Here is a 23,449-nt window from a genome sequence, read left to right as displayed (position 1 = left end):
AGTAACAAGGGTCTGAAGTTGCCAGAGCTTCCTACTTTTCAAAACAAGGCAGAAATCTAGATTTTTTTAAATTGGTGATGAGGAAAGGGAGGGATGACAGAAGGCTTTGGCCAGAGGGACTGAGAGGAATATAATAACTGAGATGGGGTTATGAGGGAGGAAGAGGTTTGGAGATGAAAGACAGTGTGCCCAGTTTTGACATGCTGAGTTTCTAGTGCTGAAGATACCCAGAAGGCTGTGAGAACTCGGGCTGGAGCTCAGGACCAGGGGTGCAGAAAATAGGAAGGCTCTGGCTACTTTGTTATCAGACCACCCCACCGCAGCCCTCAGTTCCGCCTAGGCACAGATCATCTGAAACATCCCAGCTTGTTTGTTATGAGGCTAGTGAAAACACCAGACTGGTTTTCATTTCCTGGGGCTGCCATAACAAAGTACCACAAACCGAGTGGCTTCAAGAATAGAAATGTACTGTCCCCCAGTTCTGGGGGCCGGAGGTCTGAGATCAACGTGTCAGCAGAGGCATGTGCCCTCTGAATGCTCTTGGAAGGTCCGTTCCAGGCTATTTTCCTCACTTCTGGTAGCTCCTTGGCTTGTGGCAGCATATCTCCAATCGTCTCATGGTGTTCTCCCTGTGTGGGTCTATGTCCAAATCCCCCTTTTTATAAGGACACCAGTCATATAGGATTAGGGGCCTACTTTACTGCAGTATAACCTCACCTTAACCAATTATATCTGCAGTGTCTCTATTTCCAAACAAGGTCACAATCTGAGGTAAAGGGATTAGGACTTCAACATATGGCTTCTGGGGGACACAACTCAATCCATAACAAAGCTCTAAATGGAGCCTTCCTTCCTTTCAGAGTCACGATCCCTAAGAACAGGATTAAGGCATGCCATTATTTATCTTTGGAAAATTACTGTGTTCAAGGAACCATGCAAGTCCTACAGGGAATACAAAAATGAACTAGACCCCAATTCTCAAGGGCCTTCCAGTGAAGCTAGAGAGAGAAGACATGCACAAAAACTATCCTATAAAGAGTAGGTGAAAAGTGACTTGAAAGTAATATAGATACCATTAGAATCAAACAGAGGGAGAGAAGCCACGTTTGTCTGTAAAAACCAGGAATTGATCCTTGGGTAGTATTTGATCCCCGTAGGGAGGGAGGCCCAGCAGTCTGACAGATGGAGACTTAGTGTTGTGGCAGAGAAATTAAAGACTTTCCAAGTAGACAGAACAGGTTGAACAGGTTACAGAAAAGTACAAGCTCTGTTTGGATCAGGTCCTGTTTGCCCAGAGAATTGGGTATGTATAGGGGAGTCATGCAATTTTAGAAGACTTCACATAATTTTAGAAGACTAAAATTATAGTTTGGAATCAGTTGGTAGAACCTTTAATTGGCAGGAAAAGGAGTTTAGATATATATTGGTAGGTACTTGGGAGTAATTTAGGTGGCCAATAAAAGTAGTTCCTCTAATAATGGCTGAACACTTCCCAAATCTGGGGAGAGAGATGGACATTCAGGTACCTGAAGGTCAGAGGTCCCCAATCAGATCTGACCCAAAGATGACTTCACCGAAACACATTATAATAAAATTCAAAAATCAAAGACAAAGAACTTTGAAAGCAGCAAGAGAAAGAAATTCATCACATACAAGGGAACCCTCAGAGGGCTATCAGCAGATCTCTCAGCAGAAACCTTACAGACCAGGAGAGAGTAGGAAAATATATTCAAAGTGCTGGAAGAAAAAAATGCCAACCAAGAATACTTTACCCAGCATAGCTGACCTTCAGAAATAAAGCATAAAGACGTTCCCAGACAAACAACAGCTGAGGGAGTTTATCACCATTAGATGTACCTTATGCAAAATGCTAGAGAGTTCTCAAGCAGAAATGAAAAGATGCTAATTAATAGCATAAAAACATATGAATGTATATAACTCACTGATAAAAGTAGGTATATAGTCAAACTCAGAATATTCTAATACTGTAATGTAAATCACTTAACTCTAGTATAAAGATTAACAAGAAAAAGGATTTAAAATAACTTACAGGTACAACAATTTGTTAATGGATACATGATACAAAAAGATGTAAATTGTGACATCAAAAACATTAAATGGGAGGGGAGAAAAAGGGTAAAGTTTTTGTATGTGATTGAAGTTGTTATCATTTTAAAATACACTGTAATAACTATAAGGTGTTTTGTGTAAGTCTCATGGTAACCTTACAGCAAAACAGATAAAAAAAATCTAAGAACATCATTACAGAAAATCATTAAATCACAAAGGAAGAGAGCAAGAGAGTAAGAAAGGAACAAAGGAACTACAAAACAGCCAGAAAACAATTAACAAGATGGCAGGAAAGTCCTCACCTATCAGTAATTACTTCAAATGTAAATGGATTAAATTCCCCAACCAAAAGACATAAAGTAGCTGAATGGATTTAAAAAAACAAGACCCAACTATATACTGCCTACCAGAGACTCACTTCAGCTTTAAGGACACACATAGGCTAAAAGCGAAGAAATGGGAAAAGTTACCCCATGTAAATGGAAACCAAAAGAGAGTAAGGAGAGCTGCACTTTTATCAGGCAAAATAGACTTTAAATCAAAAACTGTAACAAAAGACAAAGAAGGTCATTATATAATGATAAAGGGGTCAATTCATCAAGAGGTTATAATGTTTGTAAATATATATGCACCCAACATTGGAGCACTTAAATACATTAAGCAAATATTAACAGATCTGAAAGGAGAAATAGATAGCAATACCATAACAGTAAGGGACTTCAATACTTTACTTTCAACAATGCGTAGATCATCCCGACAGAAAATCAATAAGGAAACATTGGACTTAAACTACATGTTACATCAAATGGACCTAAAAGACATACAGAACACTCCATCTGACAGTAGCAGAATACACACTCTTTTCAAATGCTCACAGAACATACTCCAGGATAGATCATATGTTGGGCTACAAAAAAGTCTTAATGAATTTAAGAAATTAAAATCGTAACAAGAATCTATTCCAATCACAATGGTATGAAACTAGAAATCAGTAATAGGAGGAAATCTGGAAAATTCACAAATATGTGGAAATTAACACACTTCTGAATATTCAATAGATCAAAAAAGAAATCAAAAGGGAAATTAAAAAAATATCTTCAAACAAATTAAAATGGAAACACAACATGCCAAAACCTAAGGGATGCAGCAACAGCAATTCTAAGAGGAAAGTTTATAGTTAATGCCTACATTAAGAAAAAGAAAGATCTCAAATAAACAACCTAGCTTTACTCCTCAAGGAAACAGGAAAAGAAGAAATAATCCCAAAGCTAGCAGAAGGAAGGAAATAACAAAGACCAGAGTGGAAATAAATGACATAGAGACTCAAAAAAGAAAAGAAAAGAAAATTAAAATCTGGTTTTTTGAAAAGATAAACAAAATTGACAAGCTTTAGTTCCATTAACTAAAAAAAAGAGAGAAGACTCAAACAAGTAAAATCAGAAATGAAAGAGGAAATATTACAACTGATACCATAGGGGAAAAAAAGGATCATAAAAGACTATTGTGAACAATTACACACCAATTAGTTGGATAATCTAGAAGTAATAGATAAATTCCTAAAAACATACAACCTACCAAGACTGACTCAAGAAAAAATAGAAAATCTGAACAGACCAATAATGAGTCAAAAGTTTAAATCAGTAATTAAAAAACTCCCAACAAAGAAAAGCCCAGGATTAGATAGTTTCACTGGTTAATTCTACCAAATATTTAAAGAATTAATGCCAATCCTTCTCAAACTCTTCCAAAAAATTCAAGAAGAGGGAACATTTCCAAACCCATTTTATGAGGCTAGCATTACCCTGGTGTCAAAGCCAGACAAGGACACTGCAAGAAAAGAAAATTGCAGATCAATGTTCCTGATGAACATAGATGCAGAAATCCTCAACAAAATCCTAGCAAACTGAATTCAACAGCACATTAAAAGGTTCATACACTATGATGAAGTAGGATTTATCCCTGGGATGCAAGGATGTTTCAACATATGCAAATCAATAAATGTGATACACCACATTAAGAGAATGAAGGATAAAAATCACATGATCATTTCAATAGATGCAGATAACGCATCTGACAAAACTCAACATCCTTTCGTGAGAAAAACTCTCAACAAATTAGGTATAAAAGGAATGTGCTTCAACATAATAAAGGCCATATAAGACAAGCCCACAGATAACAGAATATTCAACAGTGAAAAGCTGAAAGCATTCCTCCTAAGATCAGGAAGAAGACAAGGATGCTCACCCTCACCACTTCTATTCAACATAGTACTGGAAGTCCTGACCAGAATAATTAGGTGAGAAAAAGAAATAAAAGGCATCCAAATCAGAAAGAAAGAAGCAAATTTATCTGTTTGTAGATGACATGATCATACATATAGAAAACTGTTATTGGTGTCATCAAGTTGATTCCAACTCTTAGAGACCCTGTGAACAGCAGAGTGGAACCCTGTCCTGTCGTATTGCTCCATCTTTCACTTTCTTGCACTATATCAGACGGTGCTCCACGGCTATTCATAGGGTTTTCAGGGCCAATTTTTTGGAAGTGTGCAGTCAGGTCCTTCTTCCTAGTCTGTCCTAGTCTGGAAGCTCCACCGAAACCTGTCCACCATGGGTGACCCTGCTGGTATTTGAAATACTAGTGGCATAGCTTTCAGCATCACAGCCATATGCAAGCACCACAGTATGACAATCAACAGACAGATGGTGTGGTTCCCTGACTGGGAAACAAACCCTGGCCACAGCAGTGAGAGCACCAAATCTTAACTACTAAACCACTAAGAAAACTCTAAAAACCACCAAAAAATGGTTAGAATTAAGAAACAAATTCAGTCAAGTTGCAGGATACAAAATTAACATACGAAAATCAGTTGCATTTCTATACACTACAAATAAACTTTCTGAAAGAGAAATTAAGAAAATAATCTCATTTACAATAGTGAAAAAGAATACTTAGGAATAAATTTAACCAAGGAGGTGAAAGACCTACACACTGAAAACTGTAAGACATTGATAAAAGAAACTGAAGACGACGCAAATAAATTGAAAGATAACTCATGTTCATGAATTGGAAGAATTAACATGATTAAAATTTCCATACTACCCAAGTGATCTACAGATTCAATGCAATCTCTATCAAAATTCCAATGGTATTTTTCACAGAAATAGAAAAATAACCCTAAAATAAATATAACAAAAAAGACCCAGAATAGACAAAACAATTTTGAGAAAGAACAAAGCTAGAGACATCACACTTCCTGATTTCAAACTACATTACAAAGTTATAGTAATCAAAACAAAATTGCCCTGGCATATGTACAGACACGTAGACCAATGGAACAGAATAGAGAGCCTAGAAATAAACCCACACATATATGGTCAACTAATCGTTGACAAGGGCACAAGAACACAAAATGGAGAAAGGATAGTCTCTTTACCACTCCTGGGTATATATCCAAAGAAACTGAAATTAGTATCTTGAAGAGATATATATACTCCCACGTTCATTGCAGCATTATTCACAATAGCCAAGATATGGAAACTACCTAATTGTCCATCAATAAATGAATGGATAAAGAAAATGTGGTATACATATACAACAGAATATTTTCAACCATAAAAAAAGAAGGAAGTCTTGCCATTTGTGACAACATGGATGAAACTGGAGGACATTATGCTAAGCGAAAAAAGCCAAACAGCAAAAGACAAATATTATATGATCTCATTTATTTATTTATTTACTTATTTATTTTATTTTTTTAGATTTTTATTTTTTTTCCTTTTTCTCCTCAAAGCCCCCCTGGAACACAGTTGTATCTTTTTTGTTGTGGGTCCTTCTAGTTGTGGCATGTGGGATGCTGCCTCAGCGTGGTTTGATGAGCAGTGCCATGTCCGCACCCAGGATTCGAACCAACGAAACACTGGGCCACCTGCAGCGGAGCGTGCAAACTTAACCACTCGGCCACGGGGCCAGCCCCATATGATCTCATTTATACGAGAAATCTAAAAACAATGTCAAACTCATGATAGAAGCAGAGAGTGAATGGTAGTTGCCATGGGCCAGAAAAATGGGGAGATATTGGTGAAAGGGTACAAACATTCAGTTGTAAGATGAATAAGTTCTGAGGATCTAATGTACAGCATGGAGACTAATCTATACCTGAAATTTACTAAGAGAGTAGATCTTAAGTATTCTCATCATCAAAAAAAAAGTAACTACATGAGGCAATGGATGTATGAATTAACTTGACTGTGGTAATCATTTCACAATGTATACATATATCGAATGATCATGTTGTACACTATACACGCACTCAATTTTGTCAATTACACCTCAATAATTCTGGAAGACAAAAAAGTAGTTCTTCTGTCCTAGTGCTAAGAAGCCTTACAACTCCATCTTTGCCCCATCAGACACCCTCTTCCAATTTGATGGTCCACAAGAGAAGTCTAAGAGAGGATATATTGGGGCAGCTATCCTTTGGACTCTCTGGATTCAATAAAGCATCATAAATCTGATCTTTATAAGAGCATAGGTCATGAAATCCTGGGTCAGACTTGCTGTGGCCCATTGATCCTCGTGTTGTCTTAGTCTAGTAGTACTGACTCAAGCTTTGACAATCAAGATATTTGCCACACATGCTGCCACTGTTGAAGTAAGCATATACCTCAATGTCATTCTGTAACAAGCCTGTAAGACTCAGACAGCAGAGCATCAGGGACAAAGTCCAGCTCCACTACTTAGCAACTGTGCAGCCCAGGGCAAGCTGCCTAGCTCTTTGGTCTCAGTTTCTTCCTGTATAAAATAGGGATAATAACAACATCTGTGACCTAGTGTTACAGTGAAGATCCAATGAAGTAATATGAAGCATTTAGCATTGTGGCTGGAATACAGTAAGTGATCAGTAGATAGTAACTGTTAATTTCACTATTTTTATTACTGTTATTATTATACAATTATGGGTCCACACCCATTAATTCATCTAGACTCTCTGTGAACACACTGGATAATGAATTTCACCTAAAAACCACTCGCTAAAAAAATATTTTGTCAAGGTGTGTGCTGTTCATGGCAGCTAAGATGTGTTGCCATGGCCACAGCAAAGCAGTAGTTCCAATTAAAGAACGCAAATCCTAGCGACTTACGAGATGGATACTAAAGGGAAAAGTCCACAACAGAAATCAATTCTCCCTTACCATACAGGTTCCTTTTTGGTTTTTCCATTTTTTTAATTCCAGAAGTCTGACCAGTGCCATTGTGTTAAAACAGGATACTGTTCGGTTTAATTCTCTTCAATTGTAAAGACAACAGCTCTTTAAAGTAAACGGGTCATTTACATAACAAGCAATGTAAATCAACTTAAACACCAAAGGAGTCCCTTATATGAAAGGCTCCAAAAATCAGGAGAAAAGACAAATGATCTTACAGAATAACAGGGAGAGGACACGAATGAGACATTCACCTGAAAAAGAAATACAGATGAAAAATATGCATGATAAAAGTTCATCTGCATGTATAATTTTTAATGTGATTTAAAACACTGAAGTATTATCACAACCTAGCCTGGTATTATGTTGTTTCCATATCTCGGCTGTTGTGAGGTTTGAAAGACTCCCCTACAGGTAAGGGTGTTAGGAACACAGCCCTGGTCAGATACCACTCGAGAAATATGACTTACCCATATGTATCAAACTGGCAACACAGATCAAAAGACTTAAAATGCACTCATTATAGTAATTCTAGAAATTTATCCTAAGGAAATAACCACCAATGTGCATAAAAATATAATGAATAGTTAAGAGTTTGGCCTCTTAAAATCAAGCAAATTTAAATTTTGTCTTTTCTTCTTATGAGCCATCTAAACTTAAGCAAATTACCTACCTATTCTTTATCTGAGTTTCCTCATCTGTTAAGTAGAAAGAATGATACCCACACTTCACAGGGTTATGGGCAGGACCTGAGAAAGTAAATAGAACAAACCCAGCACAGAAGAAGGCCTTAAACAACATTAGCCATTATTCAGATTGGTTAAGTAAATCATGGTATATCAATAAAACATTCTTATTGTTTAGGCATTAAAAATTATATTGTAGGGGCCGGCCCAGTGGCACAGCAATTAAGTTCTCACGTTCCACATCAGTGGCCTGGGGTTCACTGGTTCAGATTCTGGGTATGGACCTACGCACTGCTTGGCCAGCCATGCTGTGGCAGGCATCCCACATGTAAAGCAGAGGGAGATGGGCATGGATGTTACCTCAGGGCCAGTCTTCCCCAGCAAAAAGAGGAGGATTGGCAGCAGATGTTAGCTCAGGGCTAATCTTCCTCAAAAAAAAAAATTATATTCTAAAGCAAGCACAGGCAAACTATCACCCAGCCTGTGAACTAAACTTGGCCCACAGTCTGTCCTTGTAAATAAAGTTTTATTGGAACACAGTCATTCATTTACATAATGCTAGGATTGCTTTTGCACTACAACAGTAGAATTAAACAGTTGAAACAGAAACAGTATACCCCCAAAACCTAAAATATTTACTGTCTGTCCCTTTACAAAAAAAGTTTGCCAACCCCTGATCTGGAGGAATATTTACTGTCATGGGAAAATGCTCTCAACCTATTCAGTGAAAACAAGTTTCCCAACGGCAAGTATACTAAGTCTCCATTTTTGTTAAAATATGTGTATAGAAAAAAAAGTTTGGAAGTAGGTACTTTAAAAGTTAACTATAGCTCTCTGAGTGAGGGACATTACATATTTTATTTCCTTCTTTGCATTTATCTATATTTTCTGATTTTTTTTAATAGCAAACATGAATCATTTCTGCAATAAGAAAAAAATTTCAAAGAAAGAAACTAATAAGAAGCTGTTTTAATTGGAATACAAAGAGTAGAACTCATTTAATAGTAAAACAAGATGGAAAAATATATTTAATTGGTGCGAGAAATATGGGTTTGTATTCTTGTCTTCATTTCTTCTCATTCTCTCTTACAGACAGGAAAGTGAAAAACAGGGGAGAGAGAAGAGAGAAAGCAAGGAGGGAAAGGTGACAGCAGAATTGTTACATGATGTGGACAGCAGCCAAGCTCAATAATTCCTAAGATAAATAAGCTTGCAAAGCTTAAAGAGATACTACCAATCTTTGCACCAAAGATTGAGTTACACAATCTACCCAGTGTAAGGAGAAGTCATGTGGCACCAAATCTCATCTGAGAAAGATAACAGGATATGGTTCAAGAACGCTTAATCAACAGGTCTGTCCACCAAACATTTATTTATTGCCTACTTGGTGCCAAACATCACAGGGAGACGGACACAAAATGTAACACAAACAAAAGTAAAAATATTTACATGGCATAGAGGGGTGAATGATGATCCTCGTCAAGGAGAATCAGGCTCAGGTTTTTTTTCAGATGCTGAGTGAAGGAGGCTACACCAACCACTGAATCCCAGAAGGAGAACTGTGTCAGGAGAGCAAGCAAGGAGTTACGTTCTGCATGTTCAGTTTGCAATAAGTGAGGAGGATTCAAACAGAGATGTCACTTTGGCAGCTGAATGTAGGCATTCAGAGTTTGGAGAGGGGATAGCAATTTGGGAAATCCCCAAGTCAGTGTACAGAGAGCAGGAGGCTGCCCCAGACAGCATGCAGAAGAGACGGGAGCCAAGGACTCACGGGGCAGCAGAGGAGGCCACTGCAGTGAGGAAGACTCCGAAGGCATGTGCAGACATTGGGGTGAAACCAGGACAGAGGGCTTGGTCAATGTGCTCAAGAGTGATCTCCAGTATTTAAAGTTTGCTTGAGATGAGCTGTTTCAATAACTTGTGCAGCTGTAAGATGCAGTCGTGATTAATGAGATATTCCTGTGTCCCAAAGAACACAAACCTTCTCTGAAGATGCACTTCCCCACAATTTTTCAGTCTTTTTCTGAGCAGAAACAGGCATTTTGCATTTCCTCATTTGGAGCCATGTGGAAAGGGGAATATGAATGGGAATACATTTTGGGTTTTGTTTTGTTTGGATTTTTGTTTTGTTTTGTTTGGGGCTGAAACACAAGCAACAGACGTGGTGACGAGGAAGAGAAAGAGACTGAGCAGTACACTGTACTCAACATAGTCACAATTTTCAAGTAATGCCAAAAACCACCTAGGATGTGGAACCGATCTTTGGAGGTCAGTTGGTGACCACCACCAGGCTGAACCTAAATACCACATGCCTAGACTGCAGCACGGTCCTCTGCTAAGATCAGTCTGACTGCCGCGGCTCTATGGCTGAACGCCTGGCCCTGCCTCCCAGAGAAGCCATGGGAAGTAACGTACAGGACACCAGACCCCAGGTCAGAAGGTCTGGCTCCGCCACTAAAGGCTAGCTGATCCTAAACAACTCTCTTAACCTCTCTGAGCCTCAGTTTCCTCATTTACAAAGTAGAGAGAAATAACAGCTCAGGACTTTCACAAATACAATATGAAGGATATGGAGAGCTGGAAGGAACTGTAAAGTGGAAGTTAGTATTTTTCTCCAGATTTATTGAAGTATAATTGACAAATACAATTGTATACAGATAAGTTGTACAACACGATGATTTGATGTACATATACATGGTGAAATATTTGCCCCAATATATGTGTTAATCTAGCTATCATCTCACACAGTTACCTTCATGTGTGTGTATGGGAGAATGTTTAAGATCTACTCTCTTAGCAAATTTCAAGCATACGATACAGTATTATTAACTATAGTCTCCATGCTGTACATTAGATCCTCAGAACTTATTCATCTCATAACTGGAAGTTTATCCCCTTTGACCAACATCTCCCCATTTCCCCCACCTCCTCACTCCTGGTAACCACCATTCTACACTCTGTTCTGTGACTTCAACTTTATTTTTTTTAGATTCCATATATGAGTGAAATCATACAGTATTAGTCTTTCTCTGTCAGGCTCATTTCACTTAGCCCAATGTCCTCCAGGTTCATCCATGTCATCACAAATGGCAGGATTTTCTTCTTTTTTATGGCTGAATAATATACCATTGTACATACATACCACATTTTCTTTACTCACTCACCCACTGACAAGCACTTAGGTTGTTTCCATATCTTGGCTACTGTGAATGCACATCAAAAGCACAATAAGATATCACCTCACTCCTGTGAGAATGGCTGTTATCAAAAACACAGGAAACAACAAGTGCTGGCGAGGATGTGGAGGAAAGGGAAGCCTTATACACTATTGCTGGGAATAAACTGGGGCAGCCACTATGGAAAACAGTTTGGAGGTTCCTCAAAAAATTAAAAATAGAACTACCATATGATTCCAGCAATCCCACCTCTGGGTATTTATCTGAAGGAAACAAAATCAGTTATCTTCAAGAGATACTGCACCCCCATGTTTGTTGTAGCATTATTCACAACAGTCAAATGATGCAAGCAACCAAAGTGACAGAAGTTAATATTTTCACTGAATACTATAACTCAGTGATTAGAACAGTCTGCTCATGAGGTTGTGACAGCCCTGCCGTCCTAGAGAAAAGACTAGGATTAAACAGCTCCCCAGGTGGTTGGGACCAGGTAAGCCTGTTCTTTTTAGGCCTTGTGAAAAGAGCATGGTCTGTGAAGAAGTGGCTTCACACTGAGAGTGGAACCCCAGGCACCTTAACCACTCTAAGCCCCTTCCTCATAGGCTGAGTGGGAACAACAATGACCCTGCAGAGGTGTTGTCAGCACTCATGTGCCAAAACACCGGCCCAGTGCCTGGGCAAAGTGAGTCCTGGCGAAATGAGAGCCATTTGGACACTGAATCTGAAACATAGGTAGCTAGTGCTTATCCTGCTAGGGTGACTCAGAACACACAACCTAACACTGCTAGCAGCTCAATATGCTCTTTTCCATTTAAAAAACAAACAAAATCTCCTCAGTAATGTACCACTATAAACTATGTGACCCCTCAGTAAAGGAAACACACTACTCGAGGTGTAAGTGGCAGGACTATGTATTATCTATAGCGTGTGAATGTCCTTGGGTTCCCAGTTATCTCGCATGCCCATTCCCCAGTAAGACTCTCCATGGGTTCCTGGAAACAAGACAGCACTATGCAGAATCTCTGGGTCTTGGTTCCTATGGAAATATTGTCCCAACAAGGACGTTTGCAGACGCTTTTTCAGTCTCTTCCAAGTCCCTGAAAGCATAAGCTGCAAACTTCTCTGTATAGAGCTGGCTAGTAAATATTTTAGGCTTTCCTGGTCATATGGTCAATCCCTGTCACAACCACTCTACTCCTCCGTGGGAACCACAGCCAATTGGTAAACGAATGGTGTGGCTGTGTTTCCACAAAACTGGATCTGTGAACATTGAAATTTGAATTTCACATAATTTTCACACATCATGGGATACTGCTTCTCTTTTGATTTTTCCCAGTCATTTCAAAATATAAACACCATCCTTAGCTTGAATGCTATGCAAAATCTGGTGGGGGACAGATTAGGCCCAAGGGCGAATAGTCTGCTGACCACTGTCCTAAAGCTGTAACAAGTCATCAGCCACGGTAGATTATTTTTTTTCACCTACTGACCTCTCCTTCCCAGGAAGGCAGTGAAGTTAATGATATTAATAATTCCTTTCAGGAAGAAGCAACTCACTCCAATCCCTCGCTGACAGCTAGGCTTTATCATCTGTTTCCTTGACTAGCTCCTTGGAGGGGCTCATCTGCCTTGAGCGATTTTAGCATCCAGGGTCATGCTCTTTCTTGGCAGTTTTACTGCCAACACTACCACTTGCACACCTTTCGTTGGCCATTACATGTCACAGCTTCTCACCAGAACATGAAAAATAGTGGAAAGAGAGGCCTCAGGAGGGTCAACAAGCAGATTTCCATTCTTCTCAGGCTAAGGGGAGTGCATTTTGCCAGAGCTCTCTCTTATTGCTTAAAAAAAAAGGTAAGGTCATGATCTTCTGTACTGGCCAACCAGCCATGAGGAAAGTGTTTACTAATTACATTGATCAGTACCATAATTTTTACGTATCTAAAATGTGAAATAAGTGGAGACACATAGTCCTGCAAGGAAGCCACACTGTGTGGGGCTACAGTCAACGAGATTTTCCTTCTTTCATTTTGAATACGCCTGACTGGTCATTTCCCCTCAATGTCAAGGGTTTATTTGTGCCCCAAGCAGGGCCTAATATGGGCACCCAGTGAGGAAGAAGGAAGGTCTCTAACTAAGGCACCCTGTCATCCTCACTGCCAGTGATTCCAAACCTCCTCTTTTCTGCCCTCAGATGGACGTCAGCCAGTACATACAAATATCTCAGACTTAATTTAGGTTGCCACATGTCTACCATCCCAAACACCAGAGGAAAACCAATCCTTCAGTGCAGCCCCTCCCTAGCTATGAAGGAAAGATAAAATTCCAAAATTACTTTTCCTTCCCTTTTCTTAGACAGGATGGTAGGCAGAATAATACCCCCAGCCCAAGAAGTCCCCATCCTAATCCAAAACCTGTGAATGGGCTACCTTACACAGCAAAGGGAACTTTGCAAATATGATGCAGTTAACCGTTTTGAGACGGGAAGTTGATCCTGAATTATCTGGGTGGGCTCCATATAATCACAGGTTCTTATAAAATGGGGGCAGGAGAGCAGAGAAGGAGAGATGATGACGGAAGCAGAGATCAGAGCCATGTGGGCTCCTGAGTTGAGTAATGTGGGCAGCCTCTAGGAGCTGGAAGAAGGAAGGAAATGGATTCTCCCCTAGAGCATCCAGAAGGAATGCAATGCTGCCAAATCATGTTAGACTTCTGACCTCCAAAACCATAAGAGAATAAATCTGTTTGTTTAAGCTGGTAATTTTGTGGTAATTTGTTACAGCAGCAATAAGAAACTAACACGGCAGCTGCTAAAAATGTTACAAATGAAGTGTAGTTTCTAACAAGTCGGCCACTTTATCTCATTACACCTAACCCTGAAGAAGGAAAGGAAAGATCTACTCCTCTCTCATGCAGGGTCCCTCAATTCCAGGACTACTAAACATTTAAGTAAAATGAGATAGAAAATGGCAGCTTGAAAGGGATGAGTGGGCAGTTAGAGGACACTGTAGTCATATACAAAAAGCATTACCCAAGAGGACTGAGAAGGATGAGATAGAAATGGAATGTGACTCATTTATAGCAAAGCCTGCCTCCCCTCTCAAGTGTGTGACAGAAGAGCTGTTTGAAAGTTTTATTCTTCAAACTTGGCTGCACAACTTGGCTGCTGCTCAGAACTGTGCTTTTGTATTTAGCTTTAAAATCTAAGAAGCAATCCCATGGTTAAACTGTAGGCAGAGATGGCACCGGCAGGAAAAACGCTGTGGGGAGTGGAAAGGGGTTGAAATGTTGTTCTTATTTAGTTAGTTGCTTAAGAAAAACAAATAGAGAATAAAATAGCAAATGGCTTGGAAATGTTCCAAGCTGAAAATTTGTGAATACTCCAGCCTCGAGGCTCTCAAGATAAGGGTGGTGCTGCAAAGCTAGGCAGACACTAGAGCGGGGATCTGGTGTAGAGGTAGACAAGAAAGAAAATTCTGGCCCTGATTATTAGAAATCCCTTCACTCTTTCTTTATTTACTTCAATGAGACAGAATTTTAACGACAACCCAGGGAAGCCCAGACTATATATGCAGAGACCAATATTGACCTGCTGGAAAACAAGATATATCAGGAATTGTGGCACAGTTCATGTCTTTTGACCTAGGAATTCTAAATTGTGCTATTGATAACAAATAAAAGCCTGAATAATTAAATTATGGTACATTATTCTCTTACCAGAATATTATGCAACCTTTAAAACCATCATTATGCCGACATATGGTGGCACAGTTTAATGCTTAGGATATGGTAAGGAAATAGAAAACAGTACACACACTATGATTCCCCACTAGGTTAATATATTATACGTACAATATTGACACAAATTAAAAGACTGGAATGAAGTAGACCAAAATGTTAACTGCAGTCATGTTTGCGTGGTAGGAATATGTGAGATTTTTTTTTCTATAGTCTATGCTTGGATTCTTTTGAAATTGAACTATCACTTTCAAAATGGAAAATAATTATTTTTTAAGAGAAAAGGAAGAAAGAAAACCAGTTGGCAGGAAGCTCAGCTTTACCAATATCTTACCATGTGAGTTTCAGAACTAAAAATGCTTTATGTTTCCTTGCATCAGGGTCTCCATATGAAGAATGAGGCTATTACTATATCAGGTACAACTCCTAGATTTAGTATTATGAAATATACTGTCTCCTAAATACATCCTGTGCTTTCTTATCACCACTCCTTCGCTCACACAACTCCCATCAGCTAGAACCATTTCTTGGCTCTTTTTCTACCAGATCAAATCCTCTCCTTTCTTAAAGATGCAACTCAAGTCATTTCTCTTCAAATTTCTTAGTCCTCTGTAAGTCCACACTAACTTTCCTATAATTAATTACAAACAGCCTTGAGATCTCCTTTGCTTTTCTTTTTTTTACATAATTAAATTTCTTTTTAAAAACCCACAGACTTTAGAATAAAGCCAACCCAGATTTCAATCCCAATGCCAGTTATTTAGTCTTTCGGATCCTCAGTTTCCTTATCTGTAATATACAGCAACCGCCATCTACCTAAGAAGCAATTCTGATGATTAAGCAAGTCAGTGGATTTCAGCACCCAGCACAGCATCTGGTATACAGTAGGAGGCCAATAACTGCTTATTTTCTTCTTTAATCTTGCACTAGCCAGCCTGCACTAAAGAAAATAGGAAAGGTAATTCTTCAGACAAAAGAAAAATGATCCCAGATGTAAGCACAGAGATGTAGAAAATAATAAGTAAAATAGAAACAATAATTTTTAGTAAATCTACATAACCATTATATTTAGCAAATAAAACAAAAATTTCATAAAACAAAAATGGTAAAGTCTTGTAGGGTTTCAAAAGTAAAGAATATTCAATCAGACCATATCCCAGGATGTCAGTAACTCTCTTCCTTTCAAGACAATTATTAGGTCTACCAGAACAGAAATCCAGTAACCTAACTGTGGGCTCATCCTAAATATGAATCCTATTCCACTATAATTACTTAACTAACCCCCTTTCAATATATATTTGATTTATTTTCATCTTTGGATATTATTCACCACAGAGAATTATTCATCATGGATATTATTCACCATAGAGGTATGAATATTCTTCTGGAGTGAGTATATGTTTATATCTTTGTATATTTTTTCCATTCCCTTATTGCAATAAATTTTTAGAAGTGGGAATCCTGATCAAAAGATGTGTTCATTCGCAGTTTTGATTCATATTGGCAAACAAAAAGATTTTTAAAAAATCCTATCCCCCCATGATTTTTTTATTAAACATTTATAAATTTATAAATAAAAATAAATATCTTGCTTATTTTCTATTTACAGATATCTACTAGCTTTTAGTTTTTCTTGTTCAAAATCCTGCAAACGGGGAATATTCTCTGGCCAGTCAAATTCTCCAAGCATCAGGACACTGCAGAGGAGTGTCAACAGCTAGAGCAATAAATTGCCTGCCAAAATGTAAAGTCTTTGACTCTTTGAAATGAAGTGGAGGGAAAAATTTGGAAAAATGAAATGAAGCCTTAAACATGCCCAGGCTTTTCAAATGAGAAAGTTATACTCTTGGAAACACATCATATTAAACCACACTGAGCTATTCCACACACCAAAAATACCATCCCTTTCATCTGTGGCCACTGATACCCCTGGTCTGGGACTCGCCCACACTCTTGTCTCCTGCCAACTGAGATAATGGGATGGGGAGCTTTTCCTCTGGCAAGTCTAATCCCAGGGGAAAGGAAAACAGAACAGTCTTTTCCTAAGGCAATAAAAAACCTTCAAAATATCTAATGAAAGGAATCTTAAAATGCAGATTGAACAATTAAATTAGTTACTCAGAACACTCCTTGAAGTTAGTCCTTGGGAATTTTATTTACTGTTTAAAAAAAGAAGAAGAAAAGAACGAAAGCAAACCCTAAATGTTCAAGAGCAAAAAGCATTTGTTTTCAACATTCTGACTTACCTGTTTTTAGAGTTTTGCTTGGGCTAACTTTTGTGAAAAATTCAAAAGAAATTGAAGGAGGCTGTGAAAGAATAAACAGATAATAAAATGTGAGTTTCTGTATGTTAGATTATTAAAGCCCTACAATGTTAGAACTAAAAGTGCTTTTGCAGTCACCCGGCCTAGCTAACCCCTCACGTCACAAACAACAGAACCGGACTTAACAAAACGTGGAAAGAACTCGAGCACGGCCAAAGTGAACTGGTGATGCTGCCACAATAAATACCCAGGTATCCTGCTCCAGCTCCATACACTTTCCATGACATTTGATTTACCCACATACATGGAGGAGAGGAAAAGGAGATCCAGTTCTACAGTTATTTGGCTCAAAATTTTGTTGAACCTAAAAGACCTTCTGACAACTGCCAGGTATAACCTAGTGAAAAGAGCCCCCTCACCCTCCGTGCTCCCCTCAAATTCTCCCTACATCACCTCCTAACCATCTCTCAAATGCACCCCTTCATCTATGCTATCACTGCCATTGATTTGGACGCCATTTATCCTCACCGCAATTCCTGTAAAATCACCAAACTATTCTTGGGCCTACTAATCCTGTTATTCCTCTTATACTTTCCCTCCACAAGCCCATTCTCCACATTGAACATGTGGCTTCCCTGCTTCACATTCTTTCTTGGAGATGTAGTCTATATAGAAGTTGAAATATAATGATACACACCTGAAATTTATATAATGTTATAAACCAATGTTGCTTCAATTAAAAGAATGATAAAAAAACAGAGGAAAAAAATCCAAAAGAGCAAAAGATAAATATAAGAAAAACATAAAAATATGCAAGAAAATGACAAAAACAGAAAAAAAAATAAAGAAAAACAGGATTTCAAGGGATTCCCTTTGCTTTGGGGATAATACCTACAGAAGTCAGAGGCTTATCAGTAAACAAACGGCACATATAATATAGCACAATTCAAGGAATATTTGTTTGAACAAGGACCAAGTGTAAAGAAGTGGCATGAAGAGGGGAACTATAAGGGAACACTCGGGAACCTGACTTGAAGAAGTGGAAGTGTGTGATAGATGGCTTCTAAAGTGGCCTAAACTACCTCTACCTGCTGGTTCTCATGCCCTTGTATAAACCCCTCACCTAGTGGCGGACTTAGTGTCTTGCTCCTCACAAAAGGGATGACATGTCATGTCCAAGATTAGGTTATAAAATAGTGAGACTCCCACTGCCAAGCCCCCTCTCTGCCTCCTCTCCCTCACTCACCCTGATGAAACAGGCTGCCATGTTGTGAGCTGCCCTAAGAAGAGACACATGTGGCAAGTAACTGAGACTGGCCTCTGGCCAACAGCCAGTGAGGAACTGAGGTCTTCATGCTAATAGGCCTCGTGTGAGCTCAAGTGAATCCAGCCAACAATCACATAAGTCAGCTTGGAAGTGGACCTTTCCCCAGCTGAGCCTTCAGATGAAACTGCAATCCCAGCCAACATCTTCATTGTGGTCTTATGAGAGACCTGAGCCAGATGACCCACCTAATCTGCACTTGGATTATGGACCCACAGAAACTGTGACATAATAAGCTGTGTTTAGGCCATCGAGTTTCGGGGTAATTCATTACACAGCAATAGATTACTAATACAAATGGAACCACTCCAAGAATGAGTAAAGGAAAAGGGTATCAGGACCCCGAGGGGAGAACATTCTGCCTTGAGAGGAGCGATGACCATCAGTCCAAGGACACAGCCGGTGCAAGACCTTACGGAGAGTGAGCCAGGGGAAGAAATCCCCCGACTTTGCTCCTCTTCCTCCTGTCCATCTCTCCCCAGGCTTCTATTGACCAAATTCCACCGAAAGCCAGATGTCACAGGAGCCCTATACATGTAGTCAACCTTCTGGGGCAGAGGGTAGCATATAGAGGGTGGAGCGTGTGTGTGGAGATGCAAAGGGAGGATACCTGTACAACATCCAAAATCTTTGGTATAACGTATAAGGTCTTTCAAGATCTGGCTTTCATCTACCCTACAGCTTTATTTCTCAGCTCTTCATCACAGAAACCTAGCTTCATGAAAACAGCCACTTGAAGTTTCCAGAACTCGGTTTACAACATCACAATTCTGTCCCTTCGCATGAGGTAGTCCTTCTGCCTCCTACTCTTTCTCCACTTTTTCCTACACTTTGACCTCCCCAAGCTAATTGCTATTCCTCTTTCAAGAATGAAGGCTGGTGCCAAATCCTCTGGATGGCTTCTATGACACCATCATCCTTTCTCGTGATATGAACCTCATGACCCTTCTACCTCCTCCCAGATCCCACAGCTTGCCTCTAAAATTGCTACTTGCAACTGTGTGGTTACCCATCTCTGCCCACTGACCTACAAGTTTTTTCAGGACACAGCCCTCGTCTTGCATTCCTAGCAGCTAACAGTGTCTGGCACACAAATGACAATCAATACATATTTGCTAATTAAATAATTTTTAACCTCATCATGCCGTGGTCACCAGGATCTGTAGGTTCCCTGACTCTCAATTGTGCTGGCCTCTTACAATTTCCATCTATGAATTCCAAAACAACATCCTATTCCCAGCCTTGTTTCTTTCAAGCTAGATTTCTGCCCTTCTTGTTGCATCCCACTGCCTGTGTAACTAAAATAGTACTTTACTTTCTGGAAGTACACCTAAACTGACTTCTGCCCAGGACTTCAAGGGTCCTAGATCACTAGGGAAAGTAACCTTGGGGTATCAGAGCAACACAAAGGTGAGACCCAAATTCCAGCAGAAAAGGAGTGAATAACTGGAAACTAACAAGTGAAGGAAGCCATGTGACGAGGCTATTTAACCAGCCCTTTGAGATACAAGAACACTGGCTTTTTCTTCTTCCCCTAAACCTCTTAATTCATCCCTGACACTATACATTACTGACAATATCCAGTGCTGCTGTTTAAACACTGTCCCTGCTATCTGTCTAACTCACAATCAGTACTGCAAAACAGTAACTATACAAACGGCTTAAACGTTATTAGCGAGCCAAAGAAACAGGTCACCACCATAGAAAGACTTTAACGTTGAACGTTAAATAAGTATACCGAAAATTTTTTCTTCTGAGGCCTAACTACGTTACGTTGAATCTCAACCAATTACGTTACCTAGGACTGTCTGAAATATTTCCAGAAAAGTTCAAAAGACCCTTAAATATCCCTGTAGTCTCACAACATCGTTTTGACAACAGGAAAGTGTACTGACTTCTGAAAGATCAAAAAGTTAAAGAATGAAACTCTGAAACCACTGCAGAAAGGTACATGTACATTATTTAGCCCAATCCTCTCACTTTACAGAAGAGGAAACGAAGCCAAAGTAATATTTTATTTATTACGTTGATAGGGGGTACACAGGTTCATTTTATCATATTTCTTTCTACTTGACATGGACACCAAATACATTCTTTTTGTATAAGTATTTCATAGTTGGGAAGGAAGGAGGAAAAGAAAGAGGAAAGGTGGAAGACAAAAATAAGAAACAGCCAGGAAGATGAAGTTCCCCATCCAGAGGACCAAAGCAGTAAGTGTGAGAGCTGGGGCCAGATATCCAGAGCCCTCTGCCCCAGTTGGTATCTTCTATCACACTGCACTGCCTCCTGACCCAACGCTGGGCCAACTTAAGCTACAATTTTCTCTGTCCACCTACCATCTAATCGCCCTTAGTTCTACCAAATCAAATTACTAGCCCAGCTGGAAATTTATCCATAGACATTATTAACACCACTCAGAGAACCAAACAAAATCAGAAAGCAACCTACTCTTGCTCAAAAGAATTCCTAGTTATAAAAGAATGTAAACATTTCAGAAAATCTTTACCTAAGAAACAAGAGCACCAGCAAGTAGAATGAGGCTAAAACATTACAAATATTCAAAGTCAACCCAAGTCAAATCTCCCAGAATAAGCATAAAAACCAAAGATCTGCTGCAGAGTGTTTTCATTTATTTAATTTAACCGACGTCTGTTGAGGCCCAACAATGCGGTAATGGTTGTTTGTGGTTGATAAGATGGTAGAAAGGACACCAATGGGGGCAGTCAGGCTACCTGGACCCAATCATGGCTTCACTGGGAAACTGCTGAGTAACTTCAAGCAAGTTACTCGTTCTCTCCATACTTTTGTTTTCTCATCTACAAAATGAGGGCATTGACTAGAAAATCTCTAAAATGAAAGGGCTAAAATCCCCTAATTCTAACTCTATGACATGAGCTGGTTCTTCTGTATCTTGAGCGATATACAAACAATTATGAAATCAAAAATCCACTTCAAAACACCCACTTCCCCATTTCCTTGTGATGCATGCTCTACCTGGATATTGTAAAAAATACTAAGTAAGTATGTTTCAGACTTAGCAAGGCAACAGGTTCTCCTGAGAACATTTTAAAACTCAGATTCCTAGGACTCAGCTCAGACCTATTAAATAAAAATACCTTTGGTGGGGCGGGGGGATTCCTTGAGATCAGCATTTTTATAAAGCACCCTTCAGTGATCTGATGTACAGCCAGGTTCAAATAGCATCACTACACTGGGCAATGCAATGACGCAGAATCTTTTGGATCCAGGAATATAAAAAAGGTTAACAGGTCTGGGTGACTTAATGAATAATTAAAGTTTCCTTTTAAATAGCCTTTTCATGTGACCAATACATTTTTCATATACACCTCCAATCCAAAATGTGAACATGAAGGATGAAAAACTAAATTAGAAATTCTGTTCAAGTCAATAAATAAATCATGCCTTCGGAAAGTACAACTTCTCACAGTTAATGACGTAGAAACGTGAAAAGAAAATGAAGAGTATGCTGAAAAGTGTGGACTTAAGAAACCCACCCTTCATTACTCATATGTCAGAAGGTTACCATCCTAAATGGCATTTAAAAGTCACAACAACATTATGGACATAATCATCCCACTTATTACTCGGAAGTTTATCAAAAAGCTCCATTTCTCTAGATTTGGCTTTTTAAATGTCAGCATCTGAATCAGCACAACACAGTCCAAGCAAAAATTTCACCCTGAAAACATCTGACAAGAGAAACAACAAAGGAGAAACAAAAACGAAAGCATTCTTTGCACAATTTTTTTAAATGTAAATTTTTGTTGTAGACCTCTAAGAAAAGGTTTGGTTTTATAGCTACAAACTTGAATAAATCATTACAGGAGAGGATTTCCATAGAAAATGTTTTGAATTGACCCTGGTTTCAAGGTCCATCTTAAGGATAGTGTCCTACAGTAGGTAAGTCTTGGTCATAGCCAACAGCCAGTCCAGCACTGAGAGTAGAGAACTAGGTGAATATGTGAATATCCCATGTTTCAAACACAACCATGGCTTAAGGTAGTCAAATTAACTAGGTTTAAATGATCCATACTGGGCCATAAGTCCCCTGCTACCGCCTAAAAAGAAAAATCGAGTTCCCACAAACCTGTAGAAAGAAACTTTCAACATAACACCAAACATCCTAGTGGAAAGGTGTTTGGATTGCACGAGCTTTCATTTCCTATTAACCTTTAATAATCCATCAATTTGCAATCTCCTGAATAATATAAAAATATTTGCATATTTTTCTGATGTCTTAAAAAAGCAACTCACTATATGAATGTACTTCAGTCAACTTATTAACAGCACCAACGTATATACATTTTATAATTTATTTTCTCTCAAGCGTCACTATCTCTACAGGACCTAAAGATAAAAGAAAAAGAAGCATTTGTTACGGACCACCTCCATGCCAAACAGGATGTAAGACGCCCAACTTACTTTACCTAAATGAATCTTCAAAATAACCCCACGAGGTACTATTCTTCCGCCCACCTTTTTTCTTCTTATTTATAATGAAGAAACTGAGCTTGACAGAAGTTAAATAACTAACTCAAGGTCACACGGCTAGGAAGTGGCAGAGTTGCAACTTTAACCCAAGTCTGACTCTAAATTCCATGTTCCTACAAGCTTGGCACAAGGTCTCCCAATGTGGGGTGGGTTGAGACAGTAATGATGTATAAACGGTTTCTATTATTCTGTGTGCCTCACTAATTGGTTAGCCCCATGAATCTAGTTTTTCTTTACTTCAACTTCAGCATCTCTCTTAGAGATGGGTTGTCTAAGCATTCTCTTGCACCTAAGGATTAAGGAATTTGATACTCAAAGCCAGAATAGTTTGAGTTCTATTTTTACAAGGGAAAGAGAAAAATTCACCATATTGATCATCCGGTAATATCTAGTTCAACATTACCCATGTAATTAGCAGATCAAACAGAGTCTTGCAGAATACACAGAACCCAACAGACAACTCAAATATTTA

The 23,449-nt window shown here is 38.9% G+C and overlaps 1 protein-coding gene across 14 annotated transcripts in view; it reads right to left on the bottom strand.

Moving 5' to 3' along the window:
• RGS6 (regulator of G protein signaling 6) overlaps positions 1 to 23,449 on the bottom strand; it is a 573,259-nt gene that overhangs the window by 484,919 nt on the left and 64,891 nt on the right. The window contains exon 2 of one of the 14 annotated variants that reach the window (XM_046647772.1): positions 17,124 to 17,184. The exons of the other annotated variants lie outside the window; for them this stretch is intronic. The gene's annotated coding sequence lies outside the window, so the exon portion shown is untranslated. The remainder of the gene's footprint in view (positions 1 to 17,123; positions 17,185 to 23,449) is intronic. 14 annotated transcript variants of the gene reach the window in all.

The sequence above is a fragment of the Equus quagga genome, chromosome 20, assembly GCF_021613505.1.
Source record: "Equus quagga isolate Etosha38 chromosome 20, UCLA_HA_Equagga_1.0, whole genome shotgun sequence".
NCBI lineage: Eukaryota > Metazoa > Chordata > Mammalia > Perissodactyla > Equidae > Equus > Equus quagga.
This window is presented reverse-complemented; position numbering and strand designations above follow the sequence as displayed.